Raw genomic sequence first — 11,288 nt, 5'->3', positions numbered from 1 at the left:
GCATATCAAAAAGTGTCAACGTTCCTTCCTCCAATCTTTACTCAACTCTTCAGCGCAGCCCCAACCAAACATATAGTTTCGTTTTCTGATGTTTTTCACATAGACAGACACTGATCAAGTTTGGTTTTCTGGCTTTACTTACTGGCTACAGTATAAAGGCATATTTTAATAATAAGATTGCCAAAGATCCAGCCAAGAAAATAAAAGAAAAACACTTTAGAACTGTGCTGAGTAACTGTCAAGGTTACTCTCTAACACTTGCCAGCTTATTCTCTAAACTGAGTTCTTAGAGCAGATTGAACTAAAGGTGTAGAAAAGTCACTGCTAAAGGATTCGAATCTCCCTGTGTTCTCCAGACTAGTCTGTTTTTCTTCAGGACCATCCTATTCCAACTGGAACAGTCTACTGGATAATCCAAGATCCTTACTCTTCTGGAAGATTTATTTTTAGAAACTATTGGTCAGTTTCCAAAATGCCCATCTGGCAATTAACAGCCAAAAATAGTAGCAAATTCTAGCAAAATTTTAAATGGTAATTTGAGGTGGAGTTGGAGAGAAGGAAAAAAAATCTAGAGTGATAGCTTATTGATGACAGGAACTCACATCAGCAGTGGGAGAAAAGTTGGACTTCGACAATGCAAATTATTCGCTTCTCTTTCTGAAGCGAAATGGTTTATATTAAATCTACAATATTTCTCTTATTCATTTTTGAAGAAATATTGGGGTCTGAGAGTTTTGATGTGTGTGTATGTATATATATATATATATATATATATATATATATATATATATATATGTACACATACAAATGAGAAATTCAATCAGACAAAGAAGGTTGGAACTGATTGATTATCAATTATCTTGAATATCATTTGTTTCTTCTGTTTAGTTTAGATGGGAATGTTTCAATCAATATAACATTGCAACTGATACTGTTCTAACTTTTGTTTCCAAGAAAGCAGTATAAAAGATCAAAATAAGTCCTTCAATTGAGCATTTACATCAGTGATGGGATTCAAAAAATTTTTACTACCGGTTCTGTGGGTGTGGCTTGGTGGGCCTGGCATGGCTTGGTGGGCGTGGCAGGGAAAGGATACTGTAAAATCTTCATTCCCTCTCCACTCCAGGGGAAGGTTACTGCAAAATCCCCATTTCCTCTGGGACTCGAGAGGCAGAAAATAGATGGGGGTGGGGCCAGTCAGTGGTGGTATTTACCGGTTCTCCGAACTACTCAAAATTTCCGCTACCGGTTCTCCAGAACTGGTCAGAACCTGCTGAATACCACCTCTGACTTACATGGGATAACTCCTCTGTATTTTCCCAGGGCTAAAATAGAGCCTTTTTATGCTATGCTATCTCATTGTTCCACAAAAGAGAAAAATATATGCCTACTTTGTAACAACTTACCCAAAGAATGGTCCAACGCCCATCTCATAACTAAAATAATCTAGTTACTGATTACTTTCAGGCCTCTCCTTTACCAAAAACTCCAGATCAACTTTCCATAACCTGGGGACCTGTGGATATGTGTGTGTGAAGACTTACATTAATTCAACAATGGGGACTATCCAACCCCTTTATCCAGAAACTTTTCCAATTCTGAACCCATTACACACACAGCCACTCAAATGGATAAGATCCTGAATGCAGAAGTGGAAATTCAGTTTCTTGATTTCCCCACTATAATTGGTTTATTAATGACAGCATCTTAATGATCTGTTTAAAATAAATAAACCATTCTCACCATTTCAAAGGTTTTTTGTGAGGCTCAGCTGATATTAAAATAGCACCAACCTTATGTGCTTTTTCAGCAAGTGACCTAATTAGTTAATAAAGTAATTGAATATTAAAAAGGATGTTGCAAGTGATTAAAATTTAAGAGCCTTCAGAACATTATTAAAGCTATAAATCATACATCACTGTTTTAATTTGCATAGCTATGGAATTACTAATGGTCCCACGTGAATATGGTACTTGGCAATTAGTCTTTTATACAAAATGTTGGCAATGCCAGGATAGTTTACCAAAATTGTCTCTTCTGCGTATGTTTTTGGGCTAATTTCTGGTTTGAATGTACACTGGGGGAGAGAGGGAAGGTTATTTTTTTAGGGATTCAGATCTTCAAATGGCCAAGGCACATTATGTTCCTTTATGTGCCTGGACAAGGTATCTCAAATGACTCTAACATTTCTCTGAATCCCCTTGACATTGATTAATTCACAGCCACAGCTGTGAATAAGGACACAATCTCTGCTATGCTTTCATTTTGCTTAGGATGTATCGCTGGATTTCCCAAGACAGCCTTGAAAGTCTGCGTTGGTGAAGTACAAGCAAGGTAGCCCACAGAGTTGCCAACAACTTTGTCTCAGGCCATTCATTGCAACTGGAGGCCTATTGTCCTTAATGAAACTGAAGCTCACAACATAGTCAACTCTATGTCAGGGAGATTCGGGTTAATGTCAGGGTTCCAAGGAACACCCCCAACAAAATAAAGCTCTGAGCCTGAGGTTCCTCAAAGTTCCGATTTTTTAGGGATGTCATGTTGGCATATCTGGGAAAACCCAAATCTGAAAGCTTCCAGGTTTACTCCACCCAGATAACAGTTCACAGCCCTGCCCCACACCCACAAGTTCATCACATTGTCCAATCAACTCTTCACACTCAGCTGGATACAATCTTCAGGCAGTCTCCATCAGATGCAGGCAAAAGTCCTTGAATACAGAATGTTGTTATGACTAACTTTCTACCGCTCCAACAACAACCCCCTCCCAACTTCCCCAGCTAAAATATGTTGCAGTTAAGAAGCAAAAAAGAAAACTGTCTTCCAAAACTGACACTCTACTTCAAGCTCTGTGGTTTCCTGTCTGCTCTTTCCAGGATCAAGGCGCAAGGCTTTCAAGGCGAGATTTGTGCATATTGTTTGTGACCTCTGTGTATTACAGCTATTACATTTCCAATGTAGTATAACGTTCCAGTAACGTTGCTGCGGATACCCGAGTTATCCCCTTTTATATCTGTGTTGATCGGTTATCTGTAGATTTCACCTTTTCTCCTGGAGCTCACGGTGACATGCATGCCACTCCCTCCTTCAAATCCTGCTCCCCCACATACTCCTCCTCGACAGAGAGACTCAGCTGTGAAACAATGCCGGCCATCCGGCTTATGCATCGCATCCCCCTCAAAGGGATGTAGCCAGACAGACAGAAGTCCAAGGATCGTGTGCTGTGTTTGGACACGCAGATACACAATGCACCCTGACCCTCTCCGTGCAATTAGACACTGTTTCTGCAGGAGAGCTCCCTTCTGCACTGAGATCTGTTCCCTTTCAAAGAAAAGCTTATGCGCACTTGATTTCAAATCACCATTGCATGGTTTTGTGGAACAATAATTCAGCATCCTTCCTTGTTTTGTTATTTTATGGGCCTATTAATCAGGCAAAGTGTTACCCAAAATGTCATCCTGTAGCCTGAATGCTGAATGGAGGGACGTGTGGGGTATCTAGATGTCTTCTCATCTCTAATCGGTGCTTAATTGCTCGCTCCTCCTGTGGGACGGCGCTCGCTTGCACACCCATCTTCTACTCTCCTTCTAAATCTCTGGTGGTGAGAAAAGGTTGCGCTTCAGGCGTTCTGCATCGTAGCATAAACTTGAAGCACCGAAAGACCTAACAACTATGCCTTTTACGTGCCCTCCTATTCCCAACGTGATATTAAACGGCTATTTTGGTTTTGCACAGTCAGTGCATTTCACTTTGAAGAGCTTACAAGGCCAGAAGCTACAGGCAGTTGCCTTCCTCCTTGAGATGCCTGCCTTCCTCCGGCTGATTTGATGAAAGCCGATGCTTCTTGTTCATTAGCTGATGATGATGGCGGCAGACAAAGGCAAAGCCAAGAGTCAGAGGAGTTGCTAGAAAAAACGATTCACACCAGTACTCCTCGGTGCACTGAAGCTCTGCAAACCCTGGCTTTAGGCTGAGGTTTTAATTAGATAGCCGTCTAATAGGAGAAGCAAATGCTGAGAACCTCTAACCCAGGGAAGAATGATAAGCTCCCTACTCCCTTTGAAATAAATTAAGTCCCATGGTCTTACACTATAAGGAAGTCATTTACCAAGGTGGGAGGACCAAAACCTACACACCTCTGAATCGGATAAGAGCTGTCACAACAGCCAAGGACTTCAGTGCAAAATAAGTTGCCAGGTCCTACTTATGTCAATTAAAATTCAGCACCTTTTTCATTTCCAAGGAGTAATAAAATTTATCTTTAAGGATAGAAATTGGTTGGCCCATTTATAGGGGGGCTTTTTAGGTTTCTTTTTTTTATTTTATTTTATTTACAGAGGAGAGGGCTATCCAATGGCAAAGTGAATGCCGCTTCCATTACTCCCCTATCTCTCCCACCCCTGCATCTTCCACTCATCTCATTAGGTGGGTGATTCATCCTGGGGACAGGGATGATTTAATATCACCCATCCCAATGACACAATTAGAGGAGTGGCAAAATTGACTTATTTGACTGGAGAAAGGATAACAGCTACATTTATTAATGATTGGAAACCCCTTATGGACTTTTTGCTGAAAAAAGAAAAACAAACTTTGATGTATGGGTTTAATGATTAGAAAGGGAAGACTATGGCAAGAAGGAGTTATGCTGTAACCTATGGGGGAGGGTAAAATATAAATGTAACTGCTGTTAAGAAGACCACTTCTTATAATTTACTTACTTCTTTTTTTCTTTCTTTTCTTTCTTTTCTTTCCTTTTTTCTTTCTTTTTCTTTCTTTCTTTTTTCACCTTTTCATATACTTACAATTTTTTATTTTTCTCTTTCAAAATCTGTATTTTGTATTTATTCTTTTAAAAATGTATTTAATAAAAATTATATATAATAATACATATATCAACCTCTATCTGTCTATCACGTCTATATCATTCCTCTATCTCTCTATCATCTAGCTATCATCTAGCTATATCATCTAGCTATCATCATCATCTATTAATATCACTCATTCCACATGTTAGGGTATTTTTGCACAAATGTCACATGTACCAAGAGACACAAAGATGGCCAAAATATTGGAACTTTGATGTGATCATTTCCTAGCAAATATAGACTAATTCTCCTAGTTGGGAATTTTAAACATCTGGTCATATTGTATCTATACTTTAGTTATATCTATACTAAAAAGCTAGTGGAGGTGACAGTATTCCAGCGGAGCTATTCAAAATTTTAAAAGACGATGCAGTAAAAGTATTACACTCAATTTGCCAGCAAATTTGGAAAACTCAACAGTAGCCACAGTACTGGAAAAGGTCAATTTACATTCCAATTCCAAAGAAAGGCAATGCCAAAGAGTGTTCAAACTATCGCACCATTGCACTCATTTCACATGCTAGAAAAGTTATGTTCAAAATCCTACAAGCTAGGCTCAAGCACTATGTGGATCGAGAACCAGAAGTACAGGCAGGATTTTGAAGAGGCAGAGGAACTAGAGATCAAATTGGCAACATATGCTGGATCATGGAGAAAGCTAGGGAGTTCCAGAAAAACATCTACTTCTGCTTCATTGACTATGCTAAAGCCTTTGATTGTGTGGATCACAACAAATTGTGGCAAGTTCTTAAAGAGATGGGAGTACCAGACCATCTTATTTGTCTCTTGAGAAACCTATATGAGGGTCAAGAAGCAACAGTGAGAACTGGACACGGAAGCACTGATTGGTTCAAAATTGGGAAAGGAGTCTGGCAAGGCTGTATACTGTCATCCTGCCTATTTAACTTATATGCAGAACACATCATGAGAAAGACAGAGCTAGATGAATCAAAAGTTGGAATTAAGATTGCCGGGAGAAATATCAACAACCTCAGCTATGCAGATGATACCACTCTAATGGCAGAAAGTGAAGAGGGGCTAAAGAGGCTCTTGATGCTGGTGAAGAAGGAGAATGCAAAAGTTGGCTTGAAACTCAATATTAAGAAAATTAAGATCATGGCATCCGGCCCTCTCAATTCCTGGCAGATAGATTGGGAAGAAATGGAGGTAGTGACAGATTTTATTTTCCTGGGCTCCAAGATCACCGCAGATGGGGACTGCAGCCAAGAAATTAAAAGACGCTTGCTCCTGGGGAGGAAAGCTATGGCAAATCTAGACAGCATATTAAAAAGCAGAGACATCACCCTGCCAACAAAAGTGCATATAGTCAAGGCTATGGTTTTCCCAGTTGCAATGTATAGCTGTGAAAGTTGGACCATAAGGAAGGCTGAGCACCAAAGAATTGAGGCCTTTGAACTATGGTGCTGGAGAAGATTCCTGCGAATCCTTTGGACTGCAAGGCAATCAAACCAGTCAGTCCTAGAGGAGATCAGACCTGACTGCTCTTTAGAAGGCCAGATCCTGAAGATGAAACTCAAATACTTTGGCCACCTAATGAGAAGGAAGGACTCACTGGAGAAGAGCCTAATGCTGGGAACGATTGAGGGCAAAAGAAGAATGGGACGACAGAGAATGAGGTGGCTGGATGGAGTCACTGAAGCAGTAGGCGTGAGCTTAAATGGACTCCAGAGGATGGTAGAGGACAGGAAGGCCTGGAAGAACATTGTCCATGGGGTTGCGATGGGTCGGACATGACTTTGCAACTAACAACAATACTAAAAAATTTAAAAAAAACACTAAACAACATACTAAACATACCTTTTATACCAGCTAAATCTAAGAGGAGGAGGAGAAGGAAGAGGAGGAGGCGGAGGCGGAGGAGGAAGAGGAACTTTGTGTACAGGTAGTCCACAACTTGTGACCACAATCAGGACCAGAATTTCCGTTACCAGGCAAGGCAGTTGTTAAGTGAGTTGCGCCCAATTTTATGACCTTTTTTGCCCTGGGTTGTTAAGCAAATCACTGCAATTGTTAAGTGAATCATCCAGTTGTTAAGCAAATCTGGCTTCCCCCATTGACTCTGCATGTGGAAAGCCACCTGAAAAAGCTGCAAATGACCTCAGGATGCTCCAACCATTGTAAATATAAGGCAGGTTGCCAGGCAGCCAAATTTTGTCTCTGTGACCATGAAGATGCTGCAACAGTTCTAAGTGCAAGGACCAAGTTTTAAGTCACATTTTCAGTGCTGTTGTAACTTGGAACGGTCGCTAAACGAATTGCGGTAAGTCAAGGACTACCTATATTAGCCATTAGCAAAGTCTAGGAACTTGCAAGGGGACAAAAAGAGCCATTTGAAATGTTGCACAAACATCTAGAACTCAGAAGAAATTTCCTGACAGTGAGAACAATTAACCAGTGGAACAATTTGCCTCCAGAAGTTGTGGATTCTCCAACCGTGGAAGTTTTGAAGAAGAGATTGGACAACCAATTGTCTCAAATGGTAAAGGGTTTCCTGCCTGAGCAGGGGGTTGGACTAGAAGACCTCCAAGGTCCCTTCCAGCACTTCACTTCTGTTCTGTTCTATTCTATTCACACACAACCAATTACAGCAATGAGTTTATCTTGTTTCTGGATGGGAATAAAACTCTTGCGCCCTTTCCGAAGTCCAGTTTGAGAAGCCAAGCAGCAATAGAGAAAAACCAGATTATAAGAACCGAATGGGAAAAAAAAAAAAAGACAGGAACCAGGAGAAAACATGCACAAATATTTCCAACCTTGTGCCTTAAATCTGGCATTCTGCAGCTTTGTTTGAAATGTTTACACAAGATCCCTTCTAATTACTAATTGTTCTAATTACTTGAAAACAAATGGCGCCCTTTTAGATCCCGTTAAAAAGATTTTTCGACGAAGCACTTCGAGCTGTAAAAGGGAAGGACCTTCCCTGCTAAAAGCATTCAATGCTAATTCAATTACGTGTGTTTTTAAGCCACCTGCTCCAAAGGAAGCAGAAAACCCAGCATTCCCAAAAGGTTTGCACTTTCGATTTCGCTCGGACTTTTGGCCGGAGCAACAACCCGCATTAACTCACACTCAACTCCTTCCCTCCGTCCCTCCCCACTTCAGTCGTCTTCTAACTCAGTTGCCTCCGAAGTGGTGGACCTCAGCCTCGCCAGGGGAGCGGAACACGGACTTGCTTTACCCTACTGCCATCTAGTGGGCACGCCGGGAGATTACAAGCAGGTTTGTCACGGAAACCGCTTGCAGACACGAACGTTTGAGAAAGCCTTTTGTCCGTCAGAGAAATTCGTTTTTTAGCCCAAAGAAAAACAGCAGCCAAACATGCACGAATAGAATAGAATAGAATAGAATAGAATAGAATAGAATAGAATAGAATAGAATAGAATAGAATAGAATAGAATCAATTCAAATCTTTGTCAGTGTACAACATATGTACAAAGAGATTGGTTGAGCTCCCTCAGTGCACCCCCCCCAACACAATACAACTCACAGTGAAGACAGAAAATCTCTAACCCAAGAAATCATATTAACAAAACACCCAGTCCTTTTTCCCCTTTTTTTTATTATTAACATATAAAAAAAAAGAAATTAACATACATAACATACATGAATCATAATATATAATATATAACAATATACAGAATACAAACAAACAACAAGTGCTCCCCCACCCCTCGGGATCATTCCCGCTTCCAGAACCTTAAGGCTTCTTCTGGTGGTGGTATCCCTCTTCCTCCAGAAAACACATATATTAGGAACTGTTTCCAGATTCCATTGAATTCGTTTACCTTCATTATGCCCCTCCTTACTTTAATATTGCAAGTCAATTTATCATTTATGGCAATATCCCATACTTCCTTATACCAATCTTCTAAACTATAAACACCTTGTATCTTCCAGTTCCTAGAAATCATTAGCCTTGCTGCGGTCAATAAATTTATTATCAATTCTTTAGTCTTTTTTACATTTTATATCTTCCAATAGTGAGAGTAAGAGTAAGACTCTTACTCTCACAACACCAGTCCTATTGAACATGTTACACATTGCGCCTGCCCTGCAGTTAATCATACTACATAGTTATGATCTAATTTCTCATTCAGGAGGCTGACAGCCCATGGATAGGATAGGATAGGATAGGATAGGATAGGATAGGATAGGATAGGATAGGATAGGATAGGATAGGATAGAATAGAATAGAATAGAATAGAATAGAATAGAATAGCTTTATTGGCGAAATGTGATTGGACACACAAGGAATTTGTCTTTTGTGCCTTATGCACCGAAGACAAACTCTTTGTGTGTCCAATCACACTTGGCCAATAAAGAATTCTATTCTATTCTATATATTAATTCATCTGTATTTATTTATTTTGTATCCCACCTTTATTATTTTTTACAAATAACTCAAGGCAGCAAACATATCCGACACATCTTCCTCCTCCTATTTTCCCCTGTGAAGTGATGAGAGCTATGCATTGAGACTAAGGCAGTTTGGGTTACTGACCTCAGTTGACCGCAATGGCAATAGACTAAGTCTGTTGTCGTTGAATGCTTGGCATGGTTCCTGTGACTGGCCGCTGGGTTTCAAATGTGCAAGAAGACAGAACGAAGCAATTGTCTAGCTGGGAAAATCAAGCACAGGATCCTCTATTGTGAGACTCCGCTCCTTCTTTCAGCAGCACTAATTTCCTAGCCTTTCTATAGGTAAAAATAAGAAAACTTCCCTGCCTATAATGTGCCCTGTTGAATGTGGCAAAAACAAAACATCCTTTGTCTCAACTTGCTAACTTGTTTTCTTTCTGCAAATGATTTCTAAGTTCTCTCTCTCCCTCTCTCTCTCTCTCTTTCTCTCTCTTATCTTCACCGATGACTAAAGATTGACTCTATAATAAAAAAACCCTCTTATTGAAAGGACCATGCTTGCCCGTTATAAGCTTAATTAAGAAGCATGCCAAGAAAAAAAGTGCCAAAAATTGAACAGGACATTGAAATATCAGCCAAATGCCAAATTGTTCCAGAGCTGTTAAAATAGGGTAAGCAGCTTGAAATGGACTTGGAGGGATTAGTGGAGCTGAAAACCTCTGATTTGGAGAGGGGGAAAATTATCCCTTCAGGACAATATTTCAGATTTCTAACGAATGATCAATTGTTATGAACCTGTGAAAGATGTGAACTTTTCAGCACTGAATGCTCTGGGCAGCCATAACAAAGTACTGCATTCAAGACAGGAAAAAAACAGAAATATGAGCGGATTATTGGGAAAGTTAGACCAATGGGACGCGGTGGCTCAGTGGCTAAGACGCTGAGCTTGTTGATCGAAAGGTCAGCAGTTCAGCGGTTTGAATCCCTAGTGCCATGTAACAGGGTGAGCTCCTGTTACTTGTCCCAGCTTCTGACAACCTAGCAGTTCGAAAGCACGTAAAAAATGCAAGTAGAAAAATAGGGACCATCTTTGGTGGGACGGTAACAGCGTCTAGTCATGCCACATGACCACGGAGACGTCTTCGGACAGTGCTGGCGCTTCGGCTTTGAAACGGAGATGAGCACCGCCCCCTAGAGTCAGGAATGACTAGCACATATGTGTGAAGGGAACCTTTACTTTTACCTTAGACCAATATAAATTTGCAGTAAAAGATACAAATCACAGGCTTGATATAACTTTGGTTAACTGCAAAAGAAACAATGTCCATTTCTTCCCTCCAAGGTATATTATTTTCAACCCAAGTAACTTCAGCAGGATTAAGCCCAGTATTTAACTGAGGAAATAAAATATATGTATTACTGAGCAAGTAAAACACGTGTATTTGTGTAAAAATCATATACACTGAATAAATGGTTGACAATCTAATTTATGAAAAGCTAGCAAGCCAGCATTTCTTTCATACAGCAGTGAAATACTGTAACTATCCCAAATCCAGCAAAAGCTTACAGATAAAAGTCACTATTAAAAATAAAAAACCCTCAAAAATATTAAAAATATTGGATGGCTTGCTAATATGCAAAAAGAAAAAGCTCTCTGTTTTAAAATTCATTTGTCAAGATTCCCTTGTCAATCTCTTTATCTTGTCATCAGACTTAGCATGCTCAAGTTATTAATAACACTACTAGTGATTAAATAGGAAGCCAATTCTCTTAGCTCTGCTCGAATCAAAATATTCTAAAGAAAAATGGCAATTGATAGAAAGGAGGGAAAGTTTCTTTCTACCCCAGGGTCAGCAAAAGACAAAACAAAGGTTTCCCTCCCTACCTCCTCAGGTTTGGTTATAGATCCAGAATTGATACCTCCCAACTGGCAGTGATAAGACCTATCCTGTCCCTGCTATCTTTTGCTTTCCTTTTTGCACAATCCTCTTAAAGATTCCAGCTTACTAGTTTCCCTTCTCTTTGCATATCTTCAGATCA

The sequence above is a fragment of the Pantherophis guttatus genome, chromosome 2, assembly GCF_059756535.1.
Source record: "Pantherophis guttatus breed Tessera chromosome 2, ASM5975653v1, whole genome shotgun sequence".
In the NCBI taxonomy this organism is placed as follows: Eukaryota; Metazoa; Chordata; class Lepidosauria; order Squamata; family Colubridae; genus Pantherophis; species Pantherophis guttatus.
Note: the sequence above shows the minus strand (reverse complement) of the source record.